Raw genomic sequence first — 14,639 nt, 5'->3', positions numbered from 1 at the left:
GTGTTCCTATGTTACAGGCATATCCTACGGACCCTTTGATGGCTCATGGGAAGCCAAAGCCATACAAGGAAGGTGGTGCAGCCGTACAGTTTGATATCTTTCGAGGATTTGAAGATAGGACTAAGGCACTCTCTTTCTTACAGCAGTTTGATGCCGCATTTGCAGGAGGGAACTTTACAGAGCCTTCTAAGGTTCGGAAAGCTGCCACTTTTCTTAAGGACAATGCTAGTCAGTGGTGGAGTACATTGTTTATGCAAGGACAGGCTCCTGCCACTTGGACTTATTTTAAGCGAGTATTTGCTTCTGCTTGGTTGACCAATGAATTTGAGATTGATGTTATGTCAGCTTGGCACAATTTGGATGCATCTAAATGCAAGGATCTGGAAGACTATAACAAGAAGTTTTGGGAGGCTTTACTTTCAGTCACTTCTTACAGGGTTGTGCCATGGACCGAGCAGATAGAGAAATATTGCTGCTGGCTGCCCAAGGAACTCCGGAATTATTGTACAAAGACAAAGGTCACCACTTTGACTCAGTTAATTGAGAATGCCACTACAGGAAATGCACTATTGTTGGGACAGTCAAGTGGTTTTGGCGGCAGCATTAAACATGATAAATCTGAGAAATTTTCAGCAAAGAAGCCATTTGTTAAACAGGTTTCTCAGATTTCTCAAAGCACAAGTAAATCTTGGCAGTTCAAGAAGAAGCCAGCCAAGTTCTTTGGACAGCAGTCAAAGGACCAGAAGAAACCTTTTGTGTGCAAGTCTCTTGAAGAGAGAAAGGCTTTAATGGCTGAGAGGAAGTGCTTTATCTGTGAGCAGACTGGTCATATTGCGTCTAATTGTCCAGACAAGAATAAGAGATCAGCTGATGATGATAAAGAGGACAGGAAAGGAAAGAAGCCCAAACCTTCAGCAGGTTTAGTGCTAGATATGCTGGGAGACAAGCCACATTCAGATGCTAATGAGCTTTGCAGAGCTTGGGGTAAAGTTAGGGATCAACATGTACTTCTTTTCTTTGATCCTGGAGCTAAGGCAAACTTTATCTCACCAGAGTTGGCTTCTACTTTGGGCATCAGAGCAGATGAGATGGGCTACACAGCAGAGGCAGGGTTAGCATGTCTTGGTCACTCAGAGTCTGTGACACCCATTCTTGGAAAGCTGCATCTTCATATACAGTCTTATGTTGATGCAGAAGAATTTTATATCATGCCACTTGAAGGCTGTGATGTCTTGTTGGGAATGCCATGGATGTACAGAAAGCATGGTGTGTTGGATGCCTTTAACAAGACACTGACTTTGGAACATAGGGGAAAGACTCATGTGCTTGATGTGAAGCTTAAATGAGAGTCTATACCTGATGTATCGGCTTCTGCCATTACATCTGTAATAAAGAATCATCTTTCTGTGTACTTGATTTTTGCACGTGATGTCAAGGATAATGATGAGTCAAATTCGTCTATGTTAGACAGGTCTGCTTTCTTGTCTCAGTTCAGTGATTGTTTTTCTGACTCATTACCATCACAGTTGCCACTAGAGAGGTTTGAGGATCATGCGATAGATTTGGTGCCAGGCAGCAGCCCACCAAATAGACCTCCGTATAGGGTTAGTGCAGCCCAACAGAAAGAGATATTGAGCCAGGTGAATGAGCTCTTAGAAAAAGGGTTGATTCAACCAAGTTCATCTCCCTTTTGCTCACCAGTGCTCCTACTGCAGAAGAAGGATGGCTCTTGGCATATGTGCATAGATTATCGAGCGTTGAACAAGAGTACCATGAAGAACAGGTTCCCCATTCCAAGAATTGACGACATTCTTGACCGTTTGGAAGAAGCATCAATTTTCAGTAGGATAGATTTGAAGAGTGGATACCGTCAGATCAGGATTAAGCGAGAGGATGTGCATAAGATTGCATTTAGGACCACGTTTGGTCTCTATGTGGACTTACTAATGCTCCTGCTACGTTTAATCGAATGATGGACAATATTTTTCGTCCATACAGGCAGTTTGTTGGTACATTCTTTGATGACATGATTGTCTTTTCAAAGAATGAACAGGAGCATAGAGAACACTTGAAAGCAGTCTTTGATGAGCTTCGCAGTAATGGGTTGCTTGTCAATGGCAAGAAAAGTGAGTTCTTCTTGGAAGAAATCTAGTTCCCGGGGCACATAGTGTCAAAGGATGGTGTCCAAATGGATCCTGCTAAGGTTGAAGCAATTAGAACATGGCCAGACTTGAAGACTGTCCATGATGTTAGAAGCTTCTTGGGTTCACCTTTACATGCTTTATAGAAGAAATGAGTCTCTTTCCAGTGGACACAGAAAGAGATTTCAGCTTTTAATCTTCTTAAAGAAAAGATGACTTCTAGTCCAGTGATCATTCTGCCAGATCTGAGGAAGTCATTTGTTGTCCAATGTGATGCTTGTGGCAATAGCATTGGTGCAGTGTTAATGCAAGATGGCAGGGTAGTGGCTTATGAAAGCAGAATCCTGCGAGGGCAAGAGAAGACTATGCAGGTCTATGAGAAAGAATTGCTGGCTGTGATTCATGCGCTTTCTTGTTGAAAACACTACCTACTTGGGGCAGATTTTGTTGTCCAGACAGATCATCAGACATTGCGTTATTTCTTAACTCAGACTAAAACTGTCAGAAAAGCATATGCGTTGGGCAAACTTTTTGTCAATGTTCCATTTTCAAATTGTGCATGTGGAAGGCAAAAAGAATGTTGTGGCTGATGCTTTGTCAAGGAAGCCACAAATTTCAGCTGTGTCAATTCCTTATCATCATGAGCTTGATGATATGAAGGAACAGTATGCTGATGATGAAGATTTTGCAAGGATCTTTGATCAGCTTGTCAATGGACAACATCATGAGCATTATCTTCTCAAGGATGGTTTCATGTTGATGCATGGTAGACTATGTTTGACTACGCCATTGAGACGGAAAGTTATGATAGAGAGTCATTCTCCACCGTATGCAGGGCATCGTGGTATTGATGCAACAGTCAAAGCAGTAGAGACATTCTTTTATTGGCCTACTTTGAGAAGAGACGTGGATGCTTTTGTGCGGCAGTGTTTGATTTGCCAGAAGGTCAAGTTTGATAGGCAAAAAGCACCAGGGCTTTTACAGCCATTGCCTATTCCAGATAAACCATGGGAAAGCATAGCTATGGATTTTATCTTTGATCTTCCAAAGACACAGACAGGAAATGATGGGATATGGACTATTATTTGCAGGTTTAGCAAACAGGCTCATTTCATTCCTATCAGGAAGAAGATAAAACCAGATTAGATGGCACGTTTGTTTATGTGCAATGTCTTCAAGTATCATGGTATGCCACAGCCTATTGTCAGTGACCGTGATCCATGGATGACAAGTCTATTTTGGAGAGGCATATTTGAGAACATGGGCACAACGCTTAAGTTCTCATCGTCATTTCATCCACAGACTGATGGACAGTCAGAAGAGGCAAATTCTACTGTCTTGGATCTGCTTAAGTGCTATGTGTCAGAGCACAAGTCAAAGTGGGAGCAGTATTTGCCTTTGGTCGAGTATGCATACAATAATACTGTGCATTCGTCAACAGGCAAAGCCCCTTTTGAAATTGTTGAAGGTGGTAAAAAGGTTCCTCCCATTTTCCATACAAAGGATAACATCTTTCAGGCAGATCAGTATGTGCAGAGTATGGGTGAAATGTATTAGAAAGTTAAGCATGCCCTTGAAAGGACTCAGGCAAAGCAAAAGAAAGCTGTTGATCATCACCGTCGTGAATTGATATTTTCACTTGGTGATTGGGTACTGTTGCGGTTTGAAAAGGCACGCTTAAAGAAGCGGAAAGGCAAGGAAAGTCTTTTCACTAAGCTTAGTATGCGATACTATGGGCCTTTTCAAGTAACAGAGAAGATTGGTGATGTCAACTATAGGCTGAAATTGCCTGACAATTGGAAGATTCATAATGCTTTCCATGTAAGTCTTCTTAGACCCTATGTGGGTGATATGCCAGAAGATATGCCATCTGAGGAACAGTCCGCAGTTGAGGAACTTGATGAAATTCTTGTTTCAGAACAGGTACTGGCACACAAGGAAAGGAAAGTGAAAGGCAAGGTTGTTAGAAGGTATTTAGTTAAGTTCAAGAACTATCCAGCTATAGATGCTAAGTGGATGGACGAAGGTGAACTTGCAGAGTCACCTAATGTGTTGGAACTTTACCTTGAAGCATTTCGCTTGCAACCTACCTTGACCCCTTGTATCTCTAAGGTGAAATAGATTGTCAAAGTGACAATTGCTCAAGAAAGAAATTATGTACAGAAACAGATTTTGTACAGGTTAACACTTATTGTGTCCATATAGTTTTCTCAGTGCTAAAGAAGTTAAGTATTGCTTGCAAGAATACAGTTTTTACTTCTATTGGATTCAATACATGTTGTAACAATGGTTACTCGATCGGCCATGTATTGTGTGAATTGACTCAGTGGGGATATCATTTTGATGTACTAGCCACTAGATCTCTAGTCAGGGTGATGTGGAGTCATCAAATGAGAATTTGCCACTATGGGGATATCATTGTGGTGTACCGGCCACTATATCTGGAAACAGTGATGTGGAGTCACATGATGATAGTCTGCCGTGTTTCACAGTTAGAACATACATGTGTTAACAATGTGTTCAGTTCACAATGTTGACTGATAGCATGTATGTGTTGTACATGTGCTACCAAGTGTAAGTTCACTGGGTTAGCTGGAAGCATGTATGACATTCATACAAACGAGGACGTTTGCGATTTCGAGAGGGAGGTATGTCACAAGATTGTGACAACTATTACCTTTTTGTTGATTTCTTTATTACATATTTTATTTGGTTTTTCTTTTTGGAAGGATCCCTCTTGAAATCTAAACGCCTGAGTTGCATGGCCAGTATGTGAAACAGACAGGAATGTCTAGTGAGTCAAGACTGGATAGTTAAGGTCCAGTACAAGTCTGGAAGAGACTGATGGCATTGTAGATTGACAAGCCTGGAAGAGACTTGTGAAAGTGTATATGGACAAGTGTGTTGAAGAACTAGCCTGGAAGAGACTAGTTCAAAGTGAAGATGGACAAATCTCCAAGAGATTAGTCCATGTGGGGGTCATCAATGGAAATTCACTTTCAGTTGAGCTACATTACAAATTTGGATGTAGCCATAGTCTGCAAAGATGATCAGAAGACTAGTGGGATGCAATGGAAGCAACTCTTAAATTTTAGGGAGTTACTATTTTTGGACCTCAGAATCTGTTCGCGTCATTATCTTCATTTTTGCAGGAGGATTAATCCTCTGGTCTGTGCCGAGGTCAAATTTTGAATAGAGGATGGAGAATTTTAGACCGGAAGGCTAGAACGGGAAACACCTTCCAGTGCTGCCATTTGGCACAAATTTGTGCACTTACCTCTTTAAAGAGGGCTGGCGTGCAGTTTTTTGGGTCTTTGGAGGCTCATTTGAAGAGGATGGAGGAACAGTTGCTGATGGAGAAGATTTGAGAGCTTGCCTACCTTGTCCATGATGCACAGAGGCTTGAGCTTGCTCCCTACTCCCTCTCTCTCTCTCTCTCCCTGACAGTATGGTAATGCTTTAGAATCAAGGGCCTTTCTTCTGATTTATGTACAGTTGTGTGGGAATGTGCTGTCTTTGCATGAGGCAAGAGCCTCCTTTCTTCAGGAACAGGAGCAGTTGTTTGCTATTCCTAAGCAGGAATAGGTGAGGGTGGTAATCTCACCAAGCAGGTGTCTGAAACAGCACTAAATCAGTACAGATTTTGGACTGTTCAGAGGTTATTTCAGAGCCCAATTGATGTCAGAGTCAAGGGGCACTTGGTACAGATGATGGAGAACAGTACAAGGAACAATATGAGCTGAAAACAGGTTTCAGAACAGGTCTGAACCAGTAATTACAGTGGGCTGAACAGTACAGGGAACAGAATGAGTTGAAAACAGGTTTCAGAACAGGTCTGAACCAGTAATTACAGCAGACTGAAATGGTCAATTCTGCCCTCCAACCAGAAGTTTCAGACTTGGGCAGAGTTTCCCCTTCTGGTCAACTTGTTTTGGGTCAGTAATTGTACTGTTGTGCTGCCAAATTTCACCCAGAAAAGGTGAAAGACAGCCCATTGTACTTTCTCTCTTTTTAAAAAATAAAGAAATTCCACAAGGGGCGCCTAACTTAGGGGCCAACAGGGTGTCTGTGTCGCAGCAGGAGCATTCTAGCTTCCTGTATTTCTTTTTGATTATGTGTCTTTAAGTTCAGGTAAAGTGGGCGACTGTTAATTGGGTGAAAGCATTGATATATTTTGGTTGTACACTACTGCCCTTCCCAGTGAACAGGCCGGTTACATGTGGGGCATCTTGGCCTTGTATGAGTCAAGTCACTAGACAAGTCCAAGCTTTAGGAGGGATGTCGGAGGAGATCATCCGCACTATTAGAGTGAAGCAGGGTTGCCTACTCTCACGCACTCTTGGGGACTATATGAGATATTAGATTGTATTGATAGATTGGAAGGAGATCGACTTGTTCTTGGGGGACTATTGATATCTCTACTGTTGTAGGCACATGATATTGTGCTTATCCCAAAGACACCGGAGGGGTTGCAAATTGCAATGCTATTGAGATGCATTACATGTCTTTTGCGAGGGTGGATACCTCTCGACGAACCTTGTGAATACCAAAGTTATAGTGTTTAACACATTCACCCAATGAATTTTGACGATCAATGCCACACAATTTACAGATGGTGGGGAGATAGTGGAGCAGATCTGGAGATATGCTTGTCTAGGAATTACTTGTGCAGGGCTGAGATTCACTATGAAAAGAGTCGTGGAGGATAGATTGACTTGAGGCTATGTGGCAATGGGAGCCATAGAGAACAAACTTGTGAATATAAAGTTCTAGGAACCTTGGATGAAGCTTTGGCTCTTTTACACATTGATTACATGAGCACTCTTATATGGGATTCCTATTGGGGGTCCAAGCCTCTATGGTGGGAGGTTTATGATGGATGGAAGCAGATCTGGAGGCCCTAGTGATGATGATCTCCTAGGTGATCATGATCAAGTTCCCATTGCGACACGAGATAGTTAGGATAGAGATGGAAACACCATCTATCATGCCTGAGGTCCATTTCCATACGATAGTTTTTTTGCATATGCTTTGGAGCCGTTTGAGATAGAGATACTCTAGAGTTGCTCTCGAGTCATCTATGTAACTAGTATTGTATGATGACACTCTGTGTTGGTATGCTTTGACAAACACATGGCTACAGCTACATTGGCTGCAATTGGGCCACCTTTTGCATCTACATTATAGCTTGGTTTCCTTTTTCTTAGAGCTTGGTTGCAAGGAGCTTGATAGGATCATTGGATTGGAATGGACATTATTCAGTTACACACAGCCAGGATTTGGTTGATGCCTACCCAAGATCTAAGGACGAAAATGGATTTCTACCAAAACCATCTACATTTATCACCCCATGGTTTTATGATCTGGTCAAATATATGGGTATGTACCTATCCCATTGAGTATGCTATGCCATTGGTTAGATCCACACATCCTCACACCGGTTACAGATAGAGACTGATCTCTATGGAGCAGATTGCCTTCCCTCGGAGGGTCAGACATGCCAGGTTTGCTAGTTTGAGCTTGAGAATGAGGAGCGCTACATATGTAGGTGCCTAGTGTACTATGAGATTAGAGGGAGCTCAAATCACTAATCAATGCTACCTTGAACTCTTCCTCTTTGAGGTGCACCAACGTAAAACCACCTCCTACAATCCTAAGGGAGGCAACTTGTGGATACAAAGCAGCACACACTTATTGACTTTTTCCGAGCTATAGCTACACCATGGGGACTCACCTTAGGTAGAGTCACTGAGAGATGCAGAGCACACTGCCCATGGCTTGCTGGTCCATGTCCTTGCTTGAGGTGCCATTGAAGGATACAAATGATATTGGCACACCATTGAGCAACTCTACCTGGACGCTTCATCTTACCCATGTTGGATAGACCCATGAGAGAGATCGGGATCTTCATATCAGTTCCACATTGTATCAAATTCCTAGTGTCTTCTAGTCTGTTCATTTATTTGTCATTTATATTCCACATGTGTTACTAGTGTTTCCTAGTACATGTTTCCTCTTAGATTTCATTTCTTTATTCTATTTGGGAAGCATGATAGATCATGAAAAAAGCTAGATTTTGATGTTGTTTTCCGCTGTGCACTGACTGGTTCAGGTATTCCATTCCTGCGTCATGTGCTGTTGGGGCACCTCAGCCTTGCATTTTTCACTCTCAGCCCTCCCTTCCTTCAGAGTGGCCTCTCTAGCTGCTGGGTGACAGGTTTCTTGTGGCAAGTGACCTATTTTCTGCTGCAGGTAGTGGCTGCACCCTGCGTTTAATGCTGCTGCACCTGTCATGAGGGCTGAGATTGCTTCGCCAAGGGTGTGCTACCTGTTATTTGCTGTTACCTCATGTTGAAAACCTTGTGTTTGTTGGCTGACTGCCCCTGCATGCTGGTAAAACCTGTGTTTTTTGCTGATCTAACATTTCTCATGTTGCCTTTTTTGCTTTTTCAGCTTCAGAGGGGGTCTCATGAGTTGATGGTTGTGATTTATCACTATATTTTCTTCCCCTTTGTGCCAGTCTTTGTGTTCTCTTAATTGTTAGTGTGTGAAATACTGACCTTTTGATTCGGATGTCTAAGATGAGTGCCCTAGATGTTGTTCTTGAGCCCTTTCTCATTCTATCTTCATTCACTCTGATGGTACCTTAATGCACTTCTGCTGATAATAAAGTTAAAGGCCCTGACTACTCCAAATAACAACAGAAGCGATTTTGTTACGTCATTTGAGATCGGCTCCTTGTTCTTAGGAACCTTCACTATTGCTATCTATGGTTGGATCAAGGATGAATTTGAGAAAGCAATCATTCATTGGGGCTCAAATGATGTTGTTGCATACTCGGTTCTTCTTTGTAGCATCTTAAACGAAGTTCTACTGGCAATCGCCTCATGTGGGACTTCTACTAAGCTGTGGTTGAAGCTTCTCTAGCAAATAAACCAAAAGTCTCACTCAACAGGATAGCTAAAATGCTCTTGAACAATAGATGACACATGATGTGGTTGAAGCTTCGCTAGCAAATAAACCAAAAGTCTCACTCAACAGGAGAGCTAAATTGCTCTCGAACAATAGATGACACATGATAGGCCCCAATAATTGGGATCTCTTATGGTATTCTTTTATCAATACTCAAAGCTTGCAGGATCATAGGTGATCTACTCTCACAAACCAACACTCTCAATACCAATGTCTTCCATGTGCCTTGCATCTCAAACTTGTCTACAATACGATGTCCTTAGTTGCTCTCACAAACTTTGACCAAATGCATGACAAGCCTATCCATTCATACTCTAACAAACGTAAGGCATATAAACACATGCTATCCTTAGTCCAATTGACTTAGCAAAGTGGCATTGAAGTTGCAAATGTGGCCCCACATTGATGCCCATTGCAAAAAATGTGATATACATGCAAATCTCATTTTCAAACTGATCCAATTTACTATACAATGGTGCATGCACATGGTGAGGTACAACCTAATAGCCTATATTTTGAGGATGCATTTTTGATCCCAGACAATGGTCTGAAGGGTCTAAGTTTCATCATATCCATGGTGACTTTGGCACTTTTTCTTAGCTTGGGTATGACTCTCTCTATGACTTGTGGCATCATCAAATAGTTGAGGGTCTTCCACACCTAAAGTTATCCAAGGATGTGTGCAAAGCATGTTAGGTTGGTCAAAAACTTCACACTCTAGATTCTCAATCGTCTACTCATACAGTTGAGAGGCCACTTCGATTGATTCACCTTGACCTTTGTGGCCAATCATTCATTGCAGCCATAAATGGAGCATAATATTACTTTTTATCACGGAGTGATTTTTGGAGATAGATGTGGGTTTAGTTTCTCAAAAGCAAATCCAAAGCCTTCACATACTTCACATGGGTATGGTTATGCAAATTAGATGGATGCTCGTATTGGGGCATTGAGGAGTAATAATGGTTGTGAGTTTGTCTCCTACGAATTCTCTGAGTTCTTATAGGGGCATGGTATTGAGTGCCAGCTCACTTCTCTACCAACTCTCCTTAACAAAATGGAGTCGTGGAGCATAAGAACTAGACCGTGATTAACATGGCACACTTAATGTTGTTTGCAAAACGTCTCCCCAAGTGCCTTTGATAAAGTCAAACAGTTATGTGTACATTCTAGTCAAGTGCCCAACAGGGGCAATCACTTATAAGACCCCCTTTAAGGCATTCCATGGCACTCGCCCTTTTATTTTCCACCTTTATATGCTTGAGAGTCCTATATGCACACATACTCTTGATAACAATATGGGTAAGCTTGTGCCTAGAGCTCTTGATTTTCATAAGCTACTCTTCCGCAACTAATGTTTAGTCTCTTGACAGAGATCTCTCCATCCACCTCTTGGCTTACACTACGAGGCTCCATTATCCATGTGGGCCATAAATCCATCATCCATGCAGGTTGTCAGCTCGAGGCATAGTACCATTTTCTAGCTTCGTGTTGCAGTCCCATCCTAGTGTTGTCCCCATGTTAGAGCCCCTCTTATGATGACAGGGGATGGCAATTCGTGCCCCCATCCCTGTTCGCATTTCCATTCCCAAAACTTGTCCAATGTTGTTGCTATGGCTTCAAGCCATCAAGTTTGAGTAGATAGACTCTATTTAGTATTTGCTTCTCTGTCTTGAGGCTTACTTTTTAAGTTGCAAGCTGCCTTTTCCAAGGTGCATTTGGTGGAGATAGTGCTTGATATGCTCCCTTTTGAGTTTGATGGTGTGGCCAATGCTTTGAGGGCTCAGAATTCATTGGTTCCCATGATCTTCCATCATATCCTTTCCATGTGGTTGGAGCATGAGTCCTTTCTCAGGTTAGAAGGGAGGTTTTTTTCCTCAGGTTGGCAATCTGCATGGAGCTTTTGGTGCTACATAGAGGGGTGGCAAGGATGGGATGTAACCAGCCTTCCTTCTTGGAATGGGTGTTGATAACCTGATTTAAGAGTTAATTACAACAATAAATAAATGCACATAAAATGAAATACACACTTTACCATAACATTCTTGGACAGTAGACACCCTGTTGGCCCCAAAACTGGCGCCCCTTGTGGTATTTCTTTAGCTTTCATTCAATTGGAAGGAGTACAACTTGAGATTTTTCAATCTCCTCCTGCTAACCAATTGCTCTTGCTGTCATAAATGACCAGCAAGCCTTTTGGGTCATTTGTCCCTTGATTCACCCAGGACTTCTTCTCCAATTTGATCCTTGACTGGCCAAATGCTGCCCCAAATCAATTTGGGATGGGCTGGCTCCTGAAATCCCTTGATAATCTTCAATTATCAGCTGCTGATTTCAGTCCCTTGAGCTTTCAATCTCTTGCACGGATCCCAAGGTGGCTGCTAAACCCTAATTTCTGCTGTAAATTAGAGTTTACTGTAGAAATTACAGATCAGCCCACCAAAAATGGCTGAAATCTCCTCCAAATGGTTGAGAACTGATCAAAATCAGCAGCTGCCCTGCTATACCAACCCCAAACAGATGCACCAATAACAATAGGAGCATCAGAGACTGTGATCTTCAGGAGAAAGTGCATCAGTAGTAATTGTCGGCTTCCCAAGGTCAAGAATATGCAATCTCCATCACCAAAATGGTCTCCAATGGCTGGGAAATGGCCCCAAAAGCTGGCAGCAACAGTCCAACACCCCTTCCCAACAGCTCCAAAATGAAAAATCGAGATTTCCCTCCCCCTTCAGCCCTATTTAGCCTTTCCCCCACTTGCATGGGAAAGTTTTGCCAAGTGGCAGCTTTCTTAATCCATTTTCAGCAATTTCCAGCCATTTAATTAATTTTCAGAATTAATTCAGCCCTTAATCCATGCACAAAAAATTGACCTTGCCCATCCAAAAATTTATTGGCTAGGCCATTTGCAACCCAAAGTGGTCCCATGCATTAATTGACCCTTGGACAAGCATCAATCCATTAATTAATGCCTAGTCCCTAGTGTCACTACTGACACTTAATGGCCAATTAATGGTCCTAGGGACAAACTGACACCAAAATCACCTAGAATCTAACAAGTGTAACTTGTTACAACTTTTTCCTTTGACACCCATCTTTTTCACAGGGTCCTTCGGCCTTCAAGTGTGAAAAAGTAGCTTGCACCTCACATGTGCATCTTTTAATTGCACATTTGATTAATCCTTTAATCAAATATCAATTAAACATAAGTAAAGCATCAAATTTTCACGTCCTTGTGACAGGGGAAGTGCTACTTTTGCAAGAGGAAAGGGGCGTCTATGAAAGGATTGTCGGAAGCTAGCGGTTTCATGTAAGAAGAAGGGGAAAAAGGGACATTGTGCTTAGACTCCAACTCTAATTTTGGTTGTGGGGCTAAGACTATGATGGCCAATGCATCTTTTTGTAGCCCTCGTGATGTCATCATCCCCATGGTAACCATGAAACACATTTCAATGGCCTTGAAACATGAAACGCTTGAAACAAATGAAACATTTCATTGAAATGTGAAATGCCCTAAGTGAAACGGCTGATTGAAACATGCTTTTTAAATGGAAAAAAATGATTTTCTCTCTCTTTGGAGGGTATACACTTTTATACAAGATACCATACTTATTGATTTTTGTACCCCCCCAAAAAAAGACATCCTTTGTTGCATGGCGTAAATGTGTAACCTATAACTGATTATCTATTAAGAAAAACCTGTCTCATATGTATTATTCAACTGTTTCACTTTGTGTTTCAGTTGGGACTTGCCTAGAGGTGAAATATTTTTGCAGTTACCTTGGTAGTCCCTCACGAATTCTTGAGCCAAAGAGGGACTATGAGAGGGTGGTGGTTGTGGGGCTGGCTTGCCTCATCCATATGTAGTTTTGGAACAAAAGGTCAACATGATGATGTTGTAAACTCCTGCTGTTAGAAAGGCTTTGCTTGTGGCTCCAGCATATCATGCATTAATAACAATGTAGGTGGTTAATCTCTTCAGATTTGTAGAGCAGTTTGTCCTTCTTTCCCCTTTTGGGTGGTTCTTGGGAGTCTTTAATACCAAGTTATGTATACATCAGTTCATATTAGGAAAATTTATATTCATTGGGCTCTAGCTTTATTGTGTTGGCACTCTGTTAGGCTGTCATTTGGTCCCTATATTTGGGTCTGCTATGTTGTCTTGGGTCTCGTCTGGTGGCCTATTTATATGCCCCTCTCCACTCTTTGTTGTGTCATCGTGTCATTATTTGGAGAGAGGGAGACTGGAGGCATTGCTGGTCATCACATGTGCTGCTGCCTGTGTGGTATTGTACTCTAGATTTCATGCTTTCATCTATGGATTCCACTATCTGCTCATGCTCTTTGAGTTGTGTTCTTCTTCATTGTTCATTGTGTCTGTGTATGCTTTTGTGTTTTCTCACTTTCGTTCATTTTCGTTCTGTTACATGGTATCAGATGGCCAGAATCTTTGATTCTGGTCCTGCTGCTGCTATATTTCCACAGATTCCAGGTCTGCAATCTTTGTGTTTTGCTGCTTCGGGCTGCTGTGCTGCTGGGTGACCTATTTGCTGCTGGTTTGGAGCTGCTATAACGGGTGTTTTCACTATTGGAGCTGACTGGACCCTGCATTTTTGGTGCTGCTCCTGTTGTGAAGGCTGGTTGCTGCAGAGTGGCCTACTTCTCAGCTGGGCCAACCTTTCTTTTTGTTGGGCGACTTGTTTTTCAATTGCCAAAGTGCTGGGGAACCTACATTTTAGTTGCTGCTACAGTCACCGGTCTTGGTACTGCAGTTGTCAAGGCTGCTACATTTGTTCGCTGCTGTTCTAACACCCTCTGGACCTTGTTTTTTAGGTTGAGTTGCCTCCAATTGTCGAACTTGTGTGTTCTGCTGACTTGATCCATTCACACTTGCTTTATGCTATTTCAGCTGAAGAGTGGGTCTTTTGTGTTGGTGGTTGTGGTCTCTCACTACTCTTACTCCACTGTTGGGCCTGTCTCCATACTTTTTGGTTACTTGCATGTGGTTGAACTGTACGTGAACTCTTAAACTCTTGTGTTGTTCAGGCTGGTTGACTACAAGTGCGCCTGGCATATCTCTCCCCCTATTTTCTGTTATCATCTTTTATACATTGTAGTTCTTTATGGCTATTCTATTTGATTGGCTTCTCACCATGGGCAACCTTTATTCTCTCAGGCTTCTTTTTTGAGCTTGGAAAATGCTTGGATTTTGGTCCTCCCTTGCAGGTCTCTATTGTCTACTTTTACCATGTGTTGAGCTTCGCCAATTGAATCTGCACCTCTGGCAGCTTCTAGAGGATTCTTTGGAGAATGGTGGTTTCTTACGTACTTCATCAAGCTTTCTTGGTGGCATTGATGGCCACATCTCTATGCTACACAGATGAGATGGTCATGTTCCTCCAATGGCTGTCCTGCAGACTGATCTATGGTAGTGATGGATGCAGATAGTGTCATCAGACTTGGCTGATGGACAGATGGTTGCTCAATGACTCTTCATCCTTAGTTTGACTCAGATGGTGTGGTTGT

The 14,639-nt window shown here is 42.2% G+C and overlaps 1 protein-coding gene across 2 annotated transcripts in view; it reads left to right on the top strand.

The window, feature by feature from the left end:
• Window positions 1-14,639, top strand: part of ILA (putative protein kinase regulator ILITHYIA) — a 147,349-nt gene that overhangs the window by 79,731 nt on the left and 52,979 nt on the right. The window lies entirely within an intron of this gene.

This window comes from Lygodium microphyllum, chromosome 2, assembly GCF_053477565.2.
Source record: "Lygodium microphyllum isolate KBCC chromosome 2, Lygodium_microphyllum_v1.1.10, whole genome shotgun sequence".
Lineage (NCBI taxonomy): Eukaryota > Viridiplantae > Streptophyta > Polypodiopsida > Schizaeales > Lygodiaceae > Lygodium > Lygodium microphyllum.
The sequence above is the reverse complement of the archived record's forward strand: the minus strand, read 5'-3'. Positions and strand labels throughout refer to the sequence as shown.